This window comes from Mus musculus, chromosome 9 (genome assembly GCF_000001635.26).
Source record: "Mus musculus strain C57BL/6J chromosome 9, GRCm38.p6 C57BL/6J".
Lineage (NCBI taxonomy): Eukaryota > Metazoa > Chordata > Mammalia > Rodentia > Muridae > Mus > Mus musculus.
The window spans coordinates 66,798,330-66,814,656 of NC_000075.6; the positions used below are offsets into that span (position 1 = coordinate 66,798,330).

Sequence of the window (16,327 nt, forward strand, 5' to 3'; positions counted from 1 at the left end):
AGACCAAGAACTTCATCCCAGGCTTCAGTGTGCTTATCTCTCTGTATCCCACGTTTTTGTTTGTTTTGTTTTGTTTTTGTTTTTGGCCAGGCCCCATCTGATTACCACAGGGTCATAGTGAAAGTCACAAGAGTTTGGGCTTTGTTTGACATTCCTGGCTCAGTTATCCCAGCACTCAGACTCCTCTGTGCAGGATAAGTCAGGTGAAGGATTTTCATCTACTGCAGTCTGTCTGCACTGTGTGTGTCCTGCACTGAACTGTCAATCCCCGTTGCAGAGACACCAAGTAGAGTAGGCAGAAACAGTACAGGCCTGGAGGTCCAGAGTGTATAAAGTAGAATTCACACAATCCAATATCCAGAAGTTACAGGGAATCACTTGCTGGGTGATACATGGAGATTTGTTTGTTCATGTGGATGATATGTATCAAAGGTTTGCATGCTGTAGCATCTTGTATCTTTCTGGGTGACATTAAAGAGCAGCAGAGACCCATTAGTAAATATTGTCTCTCTACCACTGGATTGATGCCCTCACTTATATGAATCAGTGGGATATTTTATAAGATACAGTTTAATCATCTTCTTTGGAATCAAAACATTTGTACTGGGAAAAGGCTTGCCAATTCTGTGATTTATTGTGAACATGTAGAAGAATGCTGTGCCCTTCAACAACACTGGCTGGCACTTCAATAGTTAGTTTGGCCATGACTGGAGTGTTTCAGCAGGTTAAAAGTGAGACTGGAAGGAAAAAGAGGAAAAAAAGACATCAATATTAGGACCACTGTACCCTGAGTAGGTTTTATCACTCAAACCGGTTGTGTGGGTCTGGCTGTGGCTGTGCCTACCTACTTGTTGGAGATAAGCAACATGCCTCCATTCCCTCCATGCCCCTAAAGTTGTTTCCTATTCATTATTGTTTTGTATGTGTATCATATGCACACATGGTGCTCAGGGAGGCCAACATAGGGCAGCAGAACCTAAAATTGTAGTTATAGACAGTTGTAAGTCTCCACTAGCCAGGTCCCCTAGAAGACCGGGCAGTGCTCGTAGCCACTGTACCACTCCTCCAGCCCCAGGGTGTCTCCTCTGAGTAGTATTCTCTCCTCAAGTCCACACCACCCTCACTTCTCTGCTCACACTCAAGACTGTTTGGGGTACAGCGATGCCTTCCTGACTTCTTTTTCTACACTCTGCCTTTTCACTTTCTGGCTATTGTTCTGTTCTTTGTGCTTGCAGCTGACTGTGGATTTCACTCTGTGATACTTTTACTGGGTCCATCTTCAAGTCCTCTAGAACTAGATAACAAGATGATCTCAGAGACTACTCTGACCCTTTAGAAAAGGCTCAGATCCCTTTGAATGAGTGAATGTGTATCCAGGGCCCTGGTGTGTCTACGGGGTTTCTTACAAAACTTTCAATTCTGGAGCTAAAGTGGTGCTTAATTTCACTGTTTTTTATTTCTCATATATTTGCTTATGATGTATACCTATGTTGTGTGTGCCACAAAATATTAAAAGTCTAATTAAGTCAGGCAATGGTGGCACATGCCTTTAATCCCAGCACTTGGGAGGCAGAGGCAGGTGGATTTCTGAGTTCCAGCCTGGTCTACAGAGTGAGTTCCAGGACAGCCAGGGCTACACAGAGAAACCCTGTCTCCAAAAACAAAAACAAACAAACAAACAAACAAACAAGTCTAATTAAGATTTACATGTGTATTTAATTACAAGTCAATTTGGTATTAAAAAAAAAAAAACCTAAAATAAAACAAGTTCCAGGTTGGGGATTTAGCTCAATGGTAGAGCGCTTGCCTAGCAAGCACAGGGCCCTGGGTTTGGTCCTCAGCTCCAGGGGGAAAAACAAACAAACAAACAAACAAACAACCTTAAGCTCATATAGAGAACACATACATACACAATCATACTTAAGACCTATTTTAAAAATCAAGATTTTGAATATTATTGTTTATTGGGATTGTCTCCCCTATGGTCTTCACTGTGAAAAGAAAATTCACAAGGAAGGCTTTAGTGAAAACATAAAACATTACATTTAGCAGCTTCATAGTAAGGATATTTGGATATGTTATGAAAGAGAATATAAGGCTAACTATATTTCTAGTTCTGTCAGGAATTTTTTTGGGTTTGATGGTAGATTAATGTGTAAAAATATGTTCAATAGTAAAAAGGTAAAATCGAGTGTAAGGTGCCACAGCTTTCTTTCTAAACAGCTGTTCTAACAGCATAGCAGTTCACTGAAATGTCCTGATATGGGTCTGGCTAATTTTGGCATGAGTTTTCTTTACTTGCAATCTTTTTCTGTAATAAAGTTTAAAAAAGAATATTTCAAAAAGAAATGCAATTTTGTTACCCCTGATTGTTATATAAACAAAATAAAATTGTACTTGACATATGCATTTATTTAGGACCTATTTTAGAAGGAAATCCTTTTCAAAAATCTATTCATATAGCATTACATTTTGTAGCTTAATAAAATCTTTATCTTGTGAACTCTAATATGTTATTTTATGTAAACAAATAGCATTTTAAGGTTTATGAAATATTTAATAGCCCCAAAATGCCATTTTAATAAATTGTAAGGAATTCCGAGTGCCCACGTTTATAACTCTGTAACTACCAAGCCTTTTAAAATATCAAGTCTGGACATGTACATTTTAGTAGGGCATGCAAAAATAATAATTTTAGCCTACAATATAAATGAATTTTTAAGAACTTGGGAAAGAAAGCTTAGCTTCTTTCTTTCTTTCTTTCTTTCTTTCTTGACACAAACAGCTAATGGAAACAATTATCATAGACACACATGACACATTTTCATGAAGTCTAGGTAGGTGCACCCTGTTAAAAAAAACAAAGTTTTTATCCCTACCTCCTTAAGTATCAGAAAGGCTTAGTAACACAGAAAATCAACAGGAGAAGCTTGTCATGTAAATTAAGGTAAAACTCTTTTCTTTTCTAATAGTTGAAATCTATTAAATAATGTTTTATCGACTTTATTATTTAAAATAAAGATCTTGCAAACAGAAATGTCACAAACCAAAATTAACCAGACCTAAAGTGTATAGAACTTAATGAACTCGTGTACGGTTAGAATTGGCACGTGAAATGGAAGGTGTGAAGCTTGACATTAAATTTTACAAGTTGAGTATCGAATATGCTGTTTGCACTTATCCACCACCAAATCCACAGAAATCCTTTCAAGATCTAACTACATGAAGGGTAGATGCCTTTGTTGGTGAAATGTTTTTCTCCACATTACTCTAAGTAAAGTTTTAAAGCGTGCTTTTAAGTCTTCAGATTAAGGCCTATAGTAGGGACTGGGGTCTATTTCTGATGCTGGCACCACGGCAAGAAGGCACCCTCATCTGGAACCAATGGGTGGTAGGGGACCCAGAGCTCCCGCATCCCACTGGTCACGCTTCAGTCTGGAGCTCAGAGCCGCTTGGCCTCCAAGCAGGTAAGGGGCTGGATAGAGAATCCAGACCAGGACCCTGTACAAGCTGTCTCTGAGGGAGCCCAACCAACTGCGAACAACAAAGAGACCAGGGGCTCACTACTGGAGCACATAGCTAGGGGTGCTGCCAAGCCTGGGCAAATATCCATAGGTACTAGAGGAAGGCAAGGTGATGAGGGGGTGGGGTAGGGGGACTAGTGTGCCTGAATGGAGAGTCTCAGCTCCCGGGGACATGGATCTACCGTGCCCACTTGCACAACCACAGTGCTTCGTTCAGCTTTTGGTCGCGGCCAAATTCAGATACACGCAGAGGCTATGCTCCCCCACCTTCCTAGTCCAGTTCGGAAGAACCTGCCCCTCCCTCTGACCCAACAGGGAGGCTGTCCCACTCTTTAGCCACTTTTGACCGACCTTGGAATAGCTAGAGACAACCCCACCCCCACCCCACCGCCCACTTCCTCTGGCGTTTCGACCGACTGTGGAGAATTTAGGAGCTTAGCCCTACTCACTATGCAATCCATGCAATCAAACTAGATTCACAAACCAATTACTGTGAAAGTATACCAAAACAAAAACTTACCTACCGGAGTGCTTAAACAAACGGCTCAGAATAAGCAAATGAACCAATGTGTTCTCCCACCTCTGCTGTTCAAAAGCCTCCCAAAACTTAAATGTCTCTTATCAGCATGATGGCCTCTGTATTCCTGAGTGAAGAGCAACCCCGCAGTCCCAGTCGGTCCTCCCGATGATCACACTTGCTCCTTCCAGATTAGGCTAACTCCCACTTGACCACAGGCAGTCTTGCCGAGCTCCTTCCTTGGTGAGTGACATTGCTCCTTGAGCTCTCTGCCGTTCTACCCATAGCAGGTTCTGCTAACACTCTAGGAGGCCCCAGCCGCCTCTCACTCTGAACAGCTCTAATAACTGACCTGGAGGCAACTGCAGGAGTGGCCAGTGCAGGGGATGCTCCGTTTTCACCGGGTGGGGTTTTCGCTTCTGCCTCACCTCACCTAATTCTTGGCCCTATTCGCTTTACCCTCATTTGAGACCAAGTTCCTAGTCAGTGACAGACAGACTGTTTTCATCTATCTCCAGGGTGAGGTATTGTTTCCACAGCTACCACATTAGTCAGGTGAAGGTGGCTACTCATTTCCTGGCTTACACTGTCTTTCCCTTCTTTATATGGGGCACTAATAAGGAGCTACCCAGCTCCCTCTTGCTCCTGTCCACACCCCCCAAATGTCTAACTTCCATCTTTTCCTCTTTTCACAAATCACCTCTGCACAGTTGTGTTTGTTTTGTTTTGTTTTTTTAATCGAAGTTCAGTAAACAGGGCACCTGACTCACACTATTTGCAGTCTGCAAACAGAAAGTGGCTCCTCTCAATGTCCTTCCCCCTGAGCCAACCTCCTGTCACCCACTCTCAGGCACTGGGCTCACCTGTGAGTAGGACCCCTTTGCAGAACACTGCAGAAGGTAACTCCATGGTGTTTCGCACCTGTCTGTATAAGCGCCAACTGGTTCTCCCACGTGCTGTCTGAAATTAGAGAATTCCTTAACACAGGAGCTATATATGGGAGATGTGGCGGCGGGCTGTGGAAACATCTGTGTCAGGGCCAGGGCTCATGTCAGGCCTTTTATAGCCACTGTCCTCTCTTCAGAGCTGAAGTTGTATAACTCACCACAGCACAAGAGAAAGTGCTGGGCAAAGCAGACCTAAAATGCTATGTCCCTTATCCTTTCACATGAGTGTTAGGACATTATAGGTTATATACCCTCTGCTTGCCATTGGTTTTGGTTTTGAGGTTTTCTGTGTAGCCCTAACTGTCCTGGAACTCACTATGTAGACCAGGCTGGCCTGCCTCTGCCTCTCAAGTGATGGAATTAAAGGCCTGCCCCACTACCTCCCTGCGAAAAATATAATCTTAAAACTATAATTATTTGACATAAAAGGAAGCATTAAAGGCATCAGGAAAATATGAATACATAGCATACAGAAGTAATAAAGAGCTAAGTGACAAATGTTATTAAAACTGTAACAGTAACTACATTTAATGAGAAGTATTAAATGTTCTGATCAAGAAACTGCCAGAAGGAATAAGAATGCAATAATCAACTGTTTGTGCTCTCTAAGTAGCTCACCATATGTACTAGGTTCTCTAGAGAACCCGTAGAATGAATATAGACTCTCAAAGAGGAGTTATTAGATTGCTTACAGGTTGTGGTCAGAATAGTCCAACAATGGCTGTCTCAGTGAAGAGGGTGAAGCCCAGTACTTGCTCAGTCCATGAGGCTGATGTCTCAGCAATATCCATCTGGCACCAAAGGCCTGGAGGATTCCTGAAGAGTCTTTGTCCTCAATCCTCATCGGAAACTGGAAGAACCTAGTTGTAATAAAAGCAGAAAGAGTCCAGACGATACCACCCATGTCTAAGGTGAGTCTTCTACATCTATTAAACCAATCAAAATAATCGCCCACAGATATACCCACAGGCCAGCTGATTCATAGAAGCTCTCTCTCCCAGGTCTTTCTAGTTTGTATCTGTTAGGATTCTGTCTGGACTCCATCCCCACAGTTACCTGGCAACAGTTAGGTAGGCCTGGCCCACTATAAAAGGGGCTGCTTGCCCCCTCCTCTCTCTCTTACTCTCTTACTCTTGTCTCTCCCCCCAATCCCTTCCCCCTTCTCTCCAGTGGTCATAGCTGGCCTCTACTTCTCTACTCTTCTTCTCTCTGCCTTTCTCTCTGCCTCTACTACTCTCTTAGCTTCTCTTCCCATGCCCTGAATAAACTCTATGCTATGCTATACTGTCTATGCTATACGTGTGGCTGGCCCCTCAGAGGAAGGGATGCCTTCCCTGAGACATCCCCTTCTCCCATACCTCTCCACACACCCATAGAACATATCTTAATACATCTTTATTGTTTTTTTTTTTTTGGATAAAAAGATTTTATTCCTTTCGAGCACAAAGAAAATCAACAGGAATTTTAAAGGTCATTGATCAGAAAATGAACAAAACTTCTTAGAAACCTTTTCAATTAGCCAAAACAAGGTAAAGATAAAAGTTAAATTCTTTCAGCCTAAATATTCATCCATCTATATATCCCACTTTGTGAATAGGCTTTTGATTAAAAAGAAATGACATCAAACTACCCCCAAACATTTTATAAGAGGTACCACCATCTAGAAGTGACAAAAATAATTAGTTTCCCCCATGATATTTAATCTCTAAAGCATAAAAAGCTATATAATATACAAATTAACCAGTGTTTTTACAAAAGTAAAGCAGTTTTGGACTACTAACAGTACACTGTACTTGTGGTGAAATATGAGGCACAAGAATATATGTATTAGGCATTTTCCATCTACTCAGTCTCTATGGTCTTAATTCTTGGCTATATAACTGGTGTGTATTCTGGTACATAAGTCACGATTGTAGAGAACAAGAAGCAGTGTAGTATAGTAACAAGGTTTGTATTTGACAACGACCGCATTGCTGAACATGTTTCTTTTATGAACTTTGTGATTTGTGTTGCAGATGGTCACTTGTAGTAGATCCTTGACTTGACTCTTCAACATTCATGCTGTCTCCATCTGCAGTCTCTGCCATTTCTTCATCTTCATCATCATCATGTAGGTCTTTTGAAATTAACTGTCTGGCTAACTTAATATTGAGTCCTTCATTGTAATGAAGCTTCCTTTTCATTTCAAACTGCCGCTTCTTTTCTCGCTCCTCAGGGGAGAGGTCATTATCTTCCTCTCCACTACTTTCTTGCTCCCGAGTCCGATACTTTGGCTCTGAGCCTTCAGCAGCAGCTAATTTCTTAGCTAAGATATCTGGAGTCATGACTTCATTGCCTTCTGAATCACTATAGGCGTCTTCATCGTCACCTATCATATTGTGATATGGGGTGTTTGGCTCATCTATTTTCATCAAGCCATACATAGTCTTTGTCAGCGGGATGATATGTTGCCAGGATGTTCATTTCATCCCACTTCTGAGACTTCTTACTCAGTTCCTCTTCCACGATCGGGCGGGGCTGTTCGGCCGAGGGCACCACGAGGGGGGGTGGGGGGGAGCCGCAGAGGTCTTGTTCTTCAGGATTCCCTTGATGGGCCGGTGCGAGGCCGTCGAGGCCGCCATGGCCGGTCGCTCCGGCTGCCGGCTCAGGGTCGCTGCTGGCGTGGGGTCCCGGAGGAGAAGGGATGGGCGCTGCAGAGACCCTCCAGGCAGCCGTGGAGCCCAGGCCAGGCTAAAGCAGCCGCACCCGCTGCCGCGGAAACCACGACCGGCGTCTCCATCACGACACAATGACCGCAACGCCACAGCCGACGCCGCGCGGCGGGCGGCCCTTCGCTGCCGGCAAAGTAGCCCGCGGCCCGCGGAGAAGGCCGGCCTAGTGCCCCAGCGCGGGAGCGACGCGGATGCCGAACCTTTATTGTTTTATAATCACAACTGTATCAAGTTGACAAAGTTAAATAGTGCATCATGTGACATTTTATTTGTTACTTTATTTTTCTACATATTGTTTTGTGGTACTGAGTATTGAACTTAAAGCTTCAAACATGCTAGCCAGCCTGAGTACAGGCCCAAAAGATTCACCTCTGATTGAAACATATAGATATATTGAAAGAGAAATACAGCAAAAAGTGTTTCATTCACAAAGTAATCACAACAAAGATGGAGTAGTTACTGTAAAAGGCCTCAGGCCTTAATAGCCTCCCCCCCTAACCCCCCACTCCCATGACCGTGGCACAACCGACTCCATGATGGAAGAACCATTCAGGCTCTAAAACTCAGCACAAACTATAACAAAGGCCTAACTCATCAAAGTCCATACAGTTCTGGGAAAGTCTCAAAATATACTACCCTTATATTTGAGCTTCTATAGTTCCCTCTTTATCAAAATGTTCTTGTTAACTCAAGTATGTCAGCCCAGAACATGATTTTTGTGGTTAAAAGCTGGCCTTGAGAAAGGCTCAGGGTTACACTGGAATTCTGAACATCCAGTGTAGTCGCTGGCCAGCTAATAAAGACTTTCTGTTGCCTTAAACAATGTCCACACAGTCTTCTCAGGTGAACTCCCCACAAGAGTTACATTACTATGAGACAAAATAGAATTTACAAAATGAGGATTATGTGAAAAAAAGATGGAGGGGTGGTAGCCCCAGCTGTCCTCTCTTGAAGATAGCAGAGGGCAAAGAGCACCATTGGAGGGGGCAACACTTGGTCTTGTGAGATACTTTAGGGATGCCTTTTCTATAATAAAACCTTTAGCTGTCTTAAGTCTAAGTTACTTTGTTTGCAGTGGTAGCTGACCTGCCTGAGTTCCTCTGAGGCCAGAAACTGCAGTCTCTGGTGTTTAGCACCTCATAGTAAATCAGCAGGGAAGATTAGTGAAAGAACTTACTGCTGCTGCTCCTTTCTCTGGTGAGTCAGCCAGAAGCCTCTCTGGCTAAGCTGGTTAACTCTTTGCAAGCTAGAAAGGAAGAAAAGGAAAAAAATTAAGATGCTTTAAACAGGCAAATGTGCACAGACACATACATTCAAACATTTACACACCCACTCTCTGGCCTGGCCCGACTGTCTGTCACAATCAACTCTACAAGTATTCATGCATGCTTACATATATACACATATACCTACATGCATACATATAGACAAACAGACATACACATTAAGATGGATGGATGGATGGATGAAGGGACAAAGCTCCACATGCCAAACCATTCAACCAACAATTTTATTTCTTTTCTCTGGCCTTTTTTTATACCTTCTTAGACAAAAAGTTCTTTAGAAAACTACCTCAGAGATAAAACGTTACATAGAATGGTAGTTACAGAAAGATGTTGATAGTAAGTTCAAAGCAGTGTTTAATTCTAATATGCTCATTATAAGTTGAAAGCAACAGTTTTTTTTTCATGGTCTTGCCTTATCATAGTACACACCTGTGACTTTATCCTTGGATCTAAATGTTTTCCTGGAACACAAATTTGTCCCCCAAGTCTGTTTCTCTTTTTAGTGTAATTATAAAAGCTCATTGTATTTCTTATTATGTAGTCTTTACTTACCATTATGAGGACTGGGCACATTCTATTATTGATTCTTGTTATATCTTCTAGCAAAGCCACTAAGACCACTTCTAAAAACTTTCTTCCTAAATTATCTTAATCAAATCAGGAATTCTATAGTATCACTACAAGATAGAACATCTTCATAGATCTGCAGAAATCTGCTCAAAAGGGTGGGTTAATACCTAGTGATTGTTATATATTTGATAATAACAGGAAAGGCATATTAATAGCAGGACTCTTTCCTCAAACGTAGTCTCCTCAGCCTTGCCTAAGGAAGCAAATCTGTCACAGGCTTGCAGTCTGCGGCAGAACCATCACAGGAAGAGCACCTGCTAGTTTTCAGCTTCTCCTAGGTGGCTCTTGGCATAAAGAGGCCAGGGAGATGGCTCAGCAGGTAAATGTGCTTTCCATGCAAGCTTGACAACTCAGCTCTGATCCCACATAAAGAAATGGATGCGTGTCTGCAAGTTTTCAGGTGAGCTAGCCTGAAGAACACACTGCATGCAAACATGGAAAGGTTACCTCAGTAAAGGAGATGGCCAAAACTGACTTCAAAAGGATGTCTTCTGACCTCCACATGTGTACCTATACATGGACACATGGATACATGGACACACACACATTTCATAACAATAAAATGTTTAATATCAGGAATATATAATGATTACAAATGTAAAGTCATCTAGCAATGAAAAAAATACACATTAGACAAAATCTGAAAATTGAAGAAAAAGACAATTCAAATGAAAAATTTAACCTGTGTTAAATACCCCAGCCACTCTCAGTAAATGATTAGAACTCTGAGCACAAAGTCAGAAAGGCTCTAGAAGACCCTATATACAATTACCCTGACAGGTGCTGGGAAACCACTGAATCTGTGTTTTCAAGTACACAAGAAACATTTTTCATTAGTTAGCTGGGCGTGGCGGCACATGCCTTTAATCCCAGGACTTGGGAGGCAAAGGCAGGCAGATCTCCAAGTTTGAGGCAAGCCTGGTCTCCAGGACAGCCAGGGCTACACAGAGAAACCTTGTCTCAAAAGAAAGAAGGAAGGGGGCTGGCAAGATGGCTCAGTGGGTAAGAGCACTGACTGCTCCTCCTAAAAGTTCTAAGTTCAAATCCCAGCAACCACATGGTGGCTCACAACCACCCTTAATGAGATCTGATACCCTCTTCTAGTGCATCTGAAGTCAACTACTGTGTGCTTATGTATAATAGTAAATAAATCTTTAAAAAAAAAAGAAAGAAAAAAGAAAGAGAGAGAGAAAGAAGGAAAGAAAGGAAGGAGGGAAGGAAAAGAAAAAAATTCTTGTTAGATCAAATACTAAGACATAAGGCAAATCTTCATATATTAAAATTGATTTTATTTAAAGTATGCTCTTAACAAAATGGAATTAAATAAGAAACCAGAAACACAGCTCTTTGAGAAAAATTCCAAATGTGTGGAAAGTCAGCATCATTTCTGATTAATTCCTGGGCTATACAAAAAAAAAAAATTAAGACTTTATAAGGCATATTGAAATAAATTAAAAAGAAAACATTGGATGTCAAAGCACACACTAATTTCAGGAAAATATACTACTTTGAATACTTGAAAGTTATTCCCATGATACAACATCTCAGTGTATTCATCATCAGTTAGGTGAGCATCTACTATGTTCCGGAAACAATGTATTACATGCTGAGTTAACATAGAGTTCTCCCTAGAGGTCATCACCATGAGGGAGGCTGTTCAGTAATTAAGGAATTGCTTGTGGTTATGTCAAATTAAATTTTTGAAAATTTTGATGAAAACATAACAAGTGTGCATAAAATGAAAAATTCCAAAACTGTATTTCAAATTATAGATGCAAATATTTATGTTAACTACACTCATCACTATGTTGACCCGATCACTAAAATTTACTCTTCTTATCCATCCAACATGGTCACTCTGGTCAGTGTCTCTCTTATCCCCCAGTCTCTGGTAACTCTTACTCTACTTGAGTTCAAACTTTTGGATTGCATAGATAAGTGATATCATGTGTCCTCTTTCTGGCCCTGGCTTATTTCATTAGTATAATGTCCTTCAAGCTTATCCATTTTTCAAATAATGGAGCTGTCATCGACCATTTAAGGCTGAACAGGATGCTGTTGACACCTAGATACCACATGAAAAGCACACATTGAAGCACACTGACTGCATAGTTACATCAAGGTGGATGGGCTATTGTCTTGACATTTTCTGCCCATCTATTTCTCTGAGTTGCAGATAGATCCTTTTTGGTTTTCTAGAATCAACTAATCTAATAAACAATAAATACTGAATTACTGAGTGCTCACTCTGTGCCAGACACCAATCCAAACAAAGGAAATCCAGCAGGGAATACACAGTCTAGATGCTTTTCCCAGGGGGTGCATACTATAAAGAGGAGCTGGAATTCAGGAGGTAGAGGCAGGCAAGCTCGAGGCATCCTGATATACACAGCAATTTCCAGATGGGCCAAGGCAACACAGGAAGACTTTGGATTGAGAGAGGGAGAGGGAGTTAGAGAGGGAGGGGGTAGGGGGGAGGACGGAGGGAGAGAGAGTCTGTGTGGTTGTTTATCTCAGCAAATGAGCCCTACCTGAGACAAACTATAAGAGCTTGTAACATTAACAGCACCAAAAGGGCTGACCTAAAAAAAGCCAGAGAGCGAAGAATACATAATGATTGACTCAAGAATACATAATGATTGATTCAGGTGCTTTAGAGTTTGAAAATAGACATTGAACTATAGTGTTTATGTATAATAAGTTGATGCTTAATGTAAAGGATGGTGAATTAAGTACCAGATAGCTGATGAGTAGGAGGGCATATGATTAGACAGTTACATCACTGTTGTGTTTAAGGCAGTTTCCTAGCTGTGTTATATAACACACTCTTTAAAAATGAGTAGGAGCCGGGCGTGGTGGCACACACCTTTAATCCCAGCACTCAGGAGGCAGAGGCAGATGGATTTCTGAGTTCAAGGCCAGCCTGGTCTACAAAGTGAGTTCCAGGACAGCCAGGGCTACACAGAGAAACCCTGTCTCAAAGTCCCCCCCCCCCGAAAAAAAAAAACCCAAAAAATGAGTAGGAAACACAACATAATCATTTATTCAATTTTCTAGTGTTCAAAATCCACTCTCAGCGCCCTAAACAAAACCTATTCCTGAAGCAGCGGCTTCTTCTCCTGAACCTCTCCTAACCTAATTTCTCTACCACCGCTCCTGTGCAGTCCATATAAGTAGAACCAGACAACACTGGCACCTTCTGCTTACTAGTTTTAGCATAATGCATTCATCTACACTGAACCTACATCAGGACTCCATTCATTTATGACTGCATACTCTTCTTCCTTATATAGAGAGCTTTAGGCTCTTATATAAGCATTTGTTCAGGCTTTTTTTTTTTTAGAACCACCAAAAACCAAAATGTTTCTAAAGCAGCTGTATTTTACATCCCTATTAGCAGAAAATGAAGGCTCTAATTTTTCCATATCCTTACCAACATTCCCCTTCTTTTTATTGTTTTTTCTGATATTTATTTATTGATTTTTAAATCTTCTGTGTATTGGTGTTTTTCCTGGATATATTGTCTGTGTGGGGTGTCAGAACCACTGGCATTGGAATTACAGACAGTTGTGAGCTGCCATGTGGTTGCTGGGAATTGAACTTGGGTCCTCTGGAAAAACAGCCAGTGCTCTTAACTGCTGAGCCATCTCTGCAGTCCTTCTTTTTCTTTTTATTCTATTAACTGTGAAGTTCTATCTCATTTTTTCCTAATGAGTAAAGACAGTAAGCACACTATGACAACTGGCTATTTGTATGATTAAGCATACTGTGAGGCCTGGCTATTTGTAGGTTTTCTTGGAGAGATACCTACTCAGGTCCTTCACTCATTTTCCTTTTTTGAAATCATAATTTGAAATTATAATATAATTGCATTATTTCCCCTTCTCTTCCCCTTAATTTCCACCTTGCATCATTTGTCTCTCTGTTGTCCAGTTTTAGTTCTAACAACTATACAATTTGCCAGCATTTTTCTAGGTTTTCTTTTCATACCCTTGATCATCTGTTGATGTGTAAGTTCTTAATTTGGAGGAAGTCTAGTTGTCCATTTGTGCTGTTGTTGTCATAACTAGGGCTTAACTGCCAGATCTGAGGTCATGAAGGTTTATCTAACATTATGATTCTTTATTTTTTATGGTTTAGCTCAAATATTTAGATTATTGATTCATTTTGAGTTAATTTGTCATGCATTGTGTGAAACAGTTTACATGAAAACTATTTCAATATTTGTTACGGAGCCCAAGAGAAAGCAGCATGAATCAATCAGTAAGGGACACACTAAATTAGGGCTATTCTTTAAGACAGATATGTGCATAGAAACCAGGAGATAAAAACCTGAAGCTGGTGTTCTGAACAAGGTATGGACTCAAGAAAAAAATATGTGAGGCAGATAAGTGTGTGGATTTATGTAAATTTCTGGTGCAAGATACAATCATTCTTTCAGTGATTGTTTAAAAGAATGCATGACTTTTTTCATTGTAATCTGGGAAGTTATTCTTCTATTTTGATGTACCCAAGAAAAACAACGATCAGACTTCAGGATGTTGGTTGGATTTTTCAGACACAATCTCATTTCAGGAAAGCATACATTGCTTCCACCATGACTACTTTAAAAGGAATGTTCCTTTTTATGTACCTAATATTCCTGGCTACAAAACCAAGCCACAACAACAGGCTGACTGCACACTCAAAATGACCAGGGGCTGCAAATCAGAGCAACTAAATAAACAAAGGAGCTTCTATCTTTAAAAAAGTCTTTAAATGCTTTTTAATTTTAAAATTGTTCAAACTTGCTTAGTCTATGCAAGGAGGAAAAAGTAGCCAATTGTGCTTCCATACTTATAATTTTGATATTGGAGTGCCTTGTAAAAATTGTAGGATGTCTTCAGAACTGATTTTGTTGTCAATTTAACTTTAGCTCATTTTACCAGGGGAAATGAGAGAGGAGGGAGGAAATGACCTCCTCCTTAGTGCTGGTCCTGGTGGTTTTGATCTGCTGTCTGATTCGCCTCTCAAACAACCCTTTGTAGCAAGTCTCATTATCCCAAGTTAGTGCCGAAGTATTAGAGGCTCTGGCGCTGAGACTGAGTAACTTGAATATGAACTCATGGCTGGTTGTAAATGCTTTCCAATATAGTAAAGTATTCTGGAATCAGAAGGCTGTCTGCAACAAGAACCTGAGACTTTGGTAATGTTCAGTTTGGTAAATTATGAGGTGTTAAAAAAGTACTGGCTACTGAAACAAGTATATAATTTTGCACCATTTGCTTTTTACAATTAGAAACACTTGCTAGTTTTAGAAAAAGATATATAAACATGAGTCAATATAATTAACATTTTCAGACTTTCTCTGATATTGCCAAAAAAAACAAACAAACAAACAAACAAAAAACCCAAACCAAAACAACAACAACAAAATCCTGTTTTAGGTGGGTGGGTTTTAGCGGCAATGGGCTTGTCTGGCATGTTGGAATTTCCATTATGAAAATATCCCAGTGGGGAAGAAAAGAAGAACAGAGGTAGAAGCTGTAGTATCAAAGGCTGGGTAGAATGATCCAATTTCAGTGAGCCTTTCTGAGAGAAAGCTAGCCACCTGCTGTGGTCTCCTGGGGAACCTGGGCTGGTGCCTGTTGATGTTGTCTGTTATCCAGCTGAAAGGAAATTAGGTTAGCAGCTGCACTGGGCCAAACGGAGCACAGTGTTACCTTCTGGTGTTATCCGGTACTGGGAACAACAGGTCAAGGGATGAGGTCCAGTTTTTCCCATTCTGACAAAAGCAGGCATAGAACCAAAACCCTTGGGGGCTGAAATTTAGGGGCAAGATCCTATGCTGGATTGAAATTGAGTGCTTAAAAGGAAAAGTAAGATAGAATGCTAGGTTGACAAATGAGGGAAAACAGAGGCCCTACCAAAGGGTTCTATATCCTGATAGAGACACCAATGCCTGGTGCTTGATGCAGTCTCACCGGATCCTACAAAGTTCGGTACATCAGAGACTACGGGTCTAGCTCCCACGTGACTGTTTCCCGTAATTTGTATTAATTCCGGAGTTCAACGCTTAGGACTGGGGTTAGGACTAAAGTGTGCACCCCCAGAACCCATGCACATCTTGGCTAGGTAGCAGGCAATCATAATCTCAGCACTTCTTCAGTCAGATGGGAGCTGAATACAAAAGAATTCCCTGAAACTCCCTGCCCAGCTCTCCTGGCACTCACAGCAACAGCCAACCAAACAACAGAGGCCTTGTCACAAACAAGTAGAAGGTGAAGGAAATCCCCAAGGTTGTCATGTGACCCCCACATATGCACCAAATATAGGTTCCTGTCCTCACACTTGCATAGGAATGAAAACACCCCCACCCCCCAACACACACACACCATACACATGCACATATGCACACATGCACAAAAAGATTTTCTTTTTTAAAGAAGAGAATACTGCACACTTAATAAGAAACGTGAGCAACTTAGCGGATGGAGTAGTAGATAGTAATACTCTTCATTAATCTCTTTCTTCATTCATTCACCCAGCAAACCCTCTGAGGGCCTTTTTAAAGGTTTGAGTAGAGTGAGTTTCTTGGTTTTCGATCACATTCTAAGGGGCTGGAGAGATAGCTCAGTGGTAAAGAGTACTTGTTTGCTGACAGAAGTTTCAGTTCTCAGCATCCATATGATGGCTCACAGCCATCTGTAAGACCAGTTCCAAGGGATCCAAA

At 41.2% G+C, this 16,327-nt stretch overlaps 1 pseudogene; it reads right to left on the reverse strand.

Annotated features, from left to right (window-relative positions):
* Nucleotides 6,300-7,917, reverse strand: Ppp1r2-ps4 (protein phosphatase 1, regulatory (inhibitor) subunit 2, pseudogene 4; annotated as a pseudogene).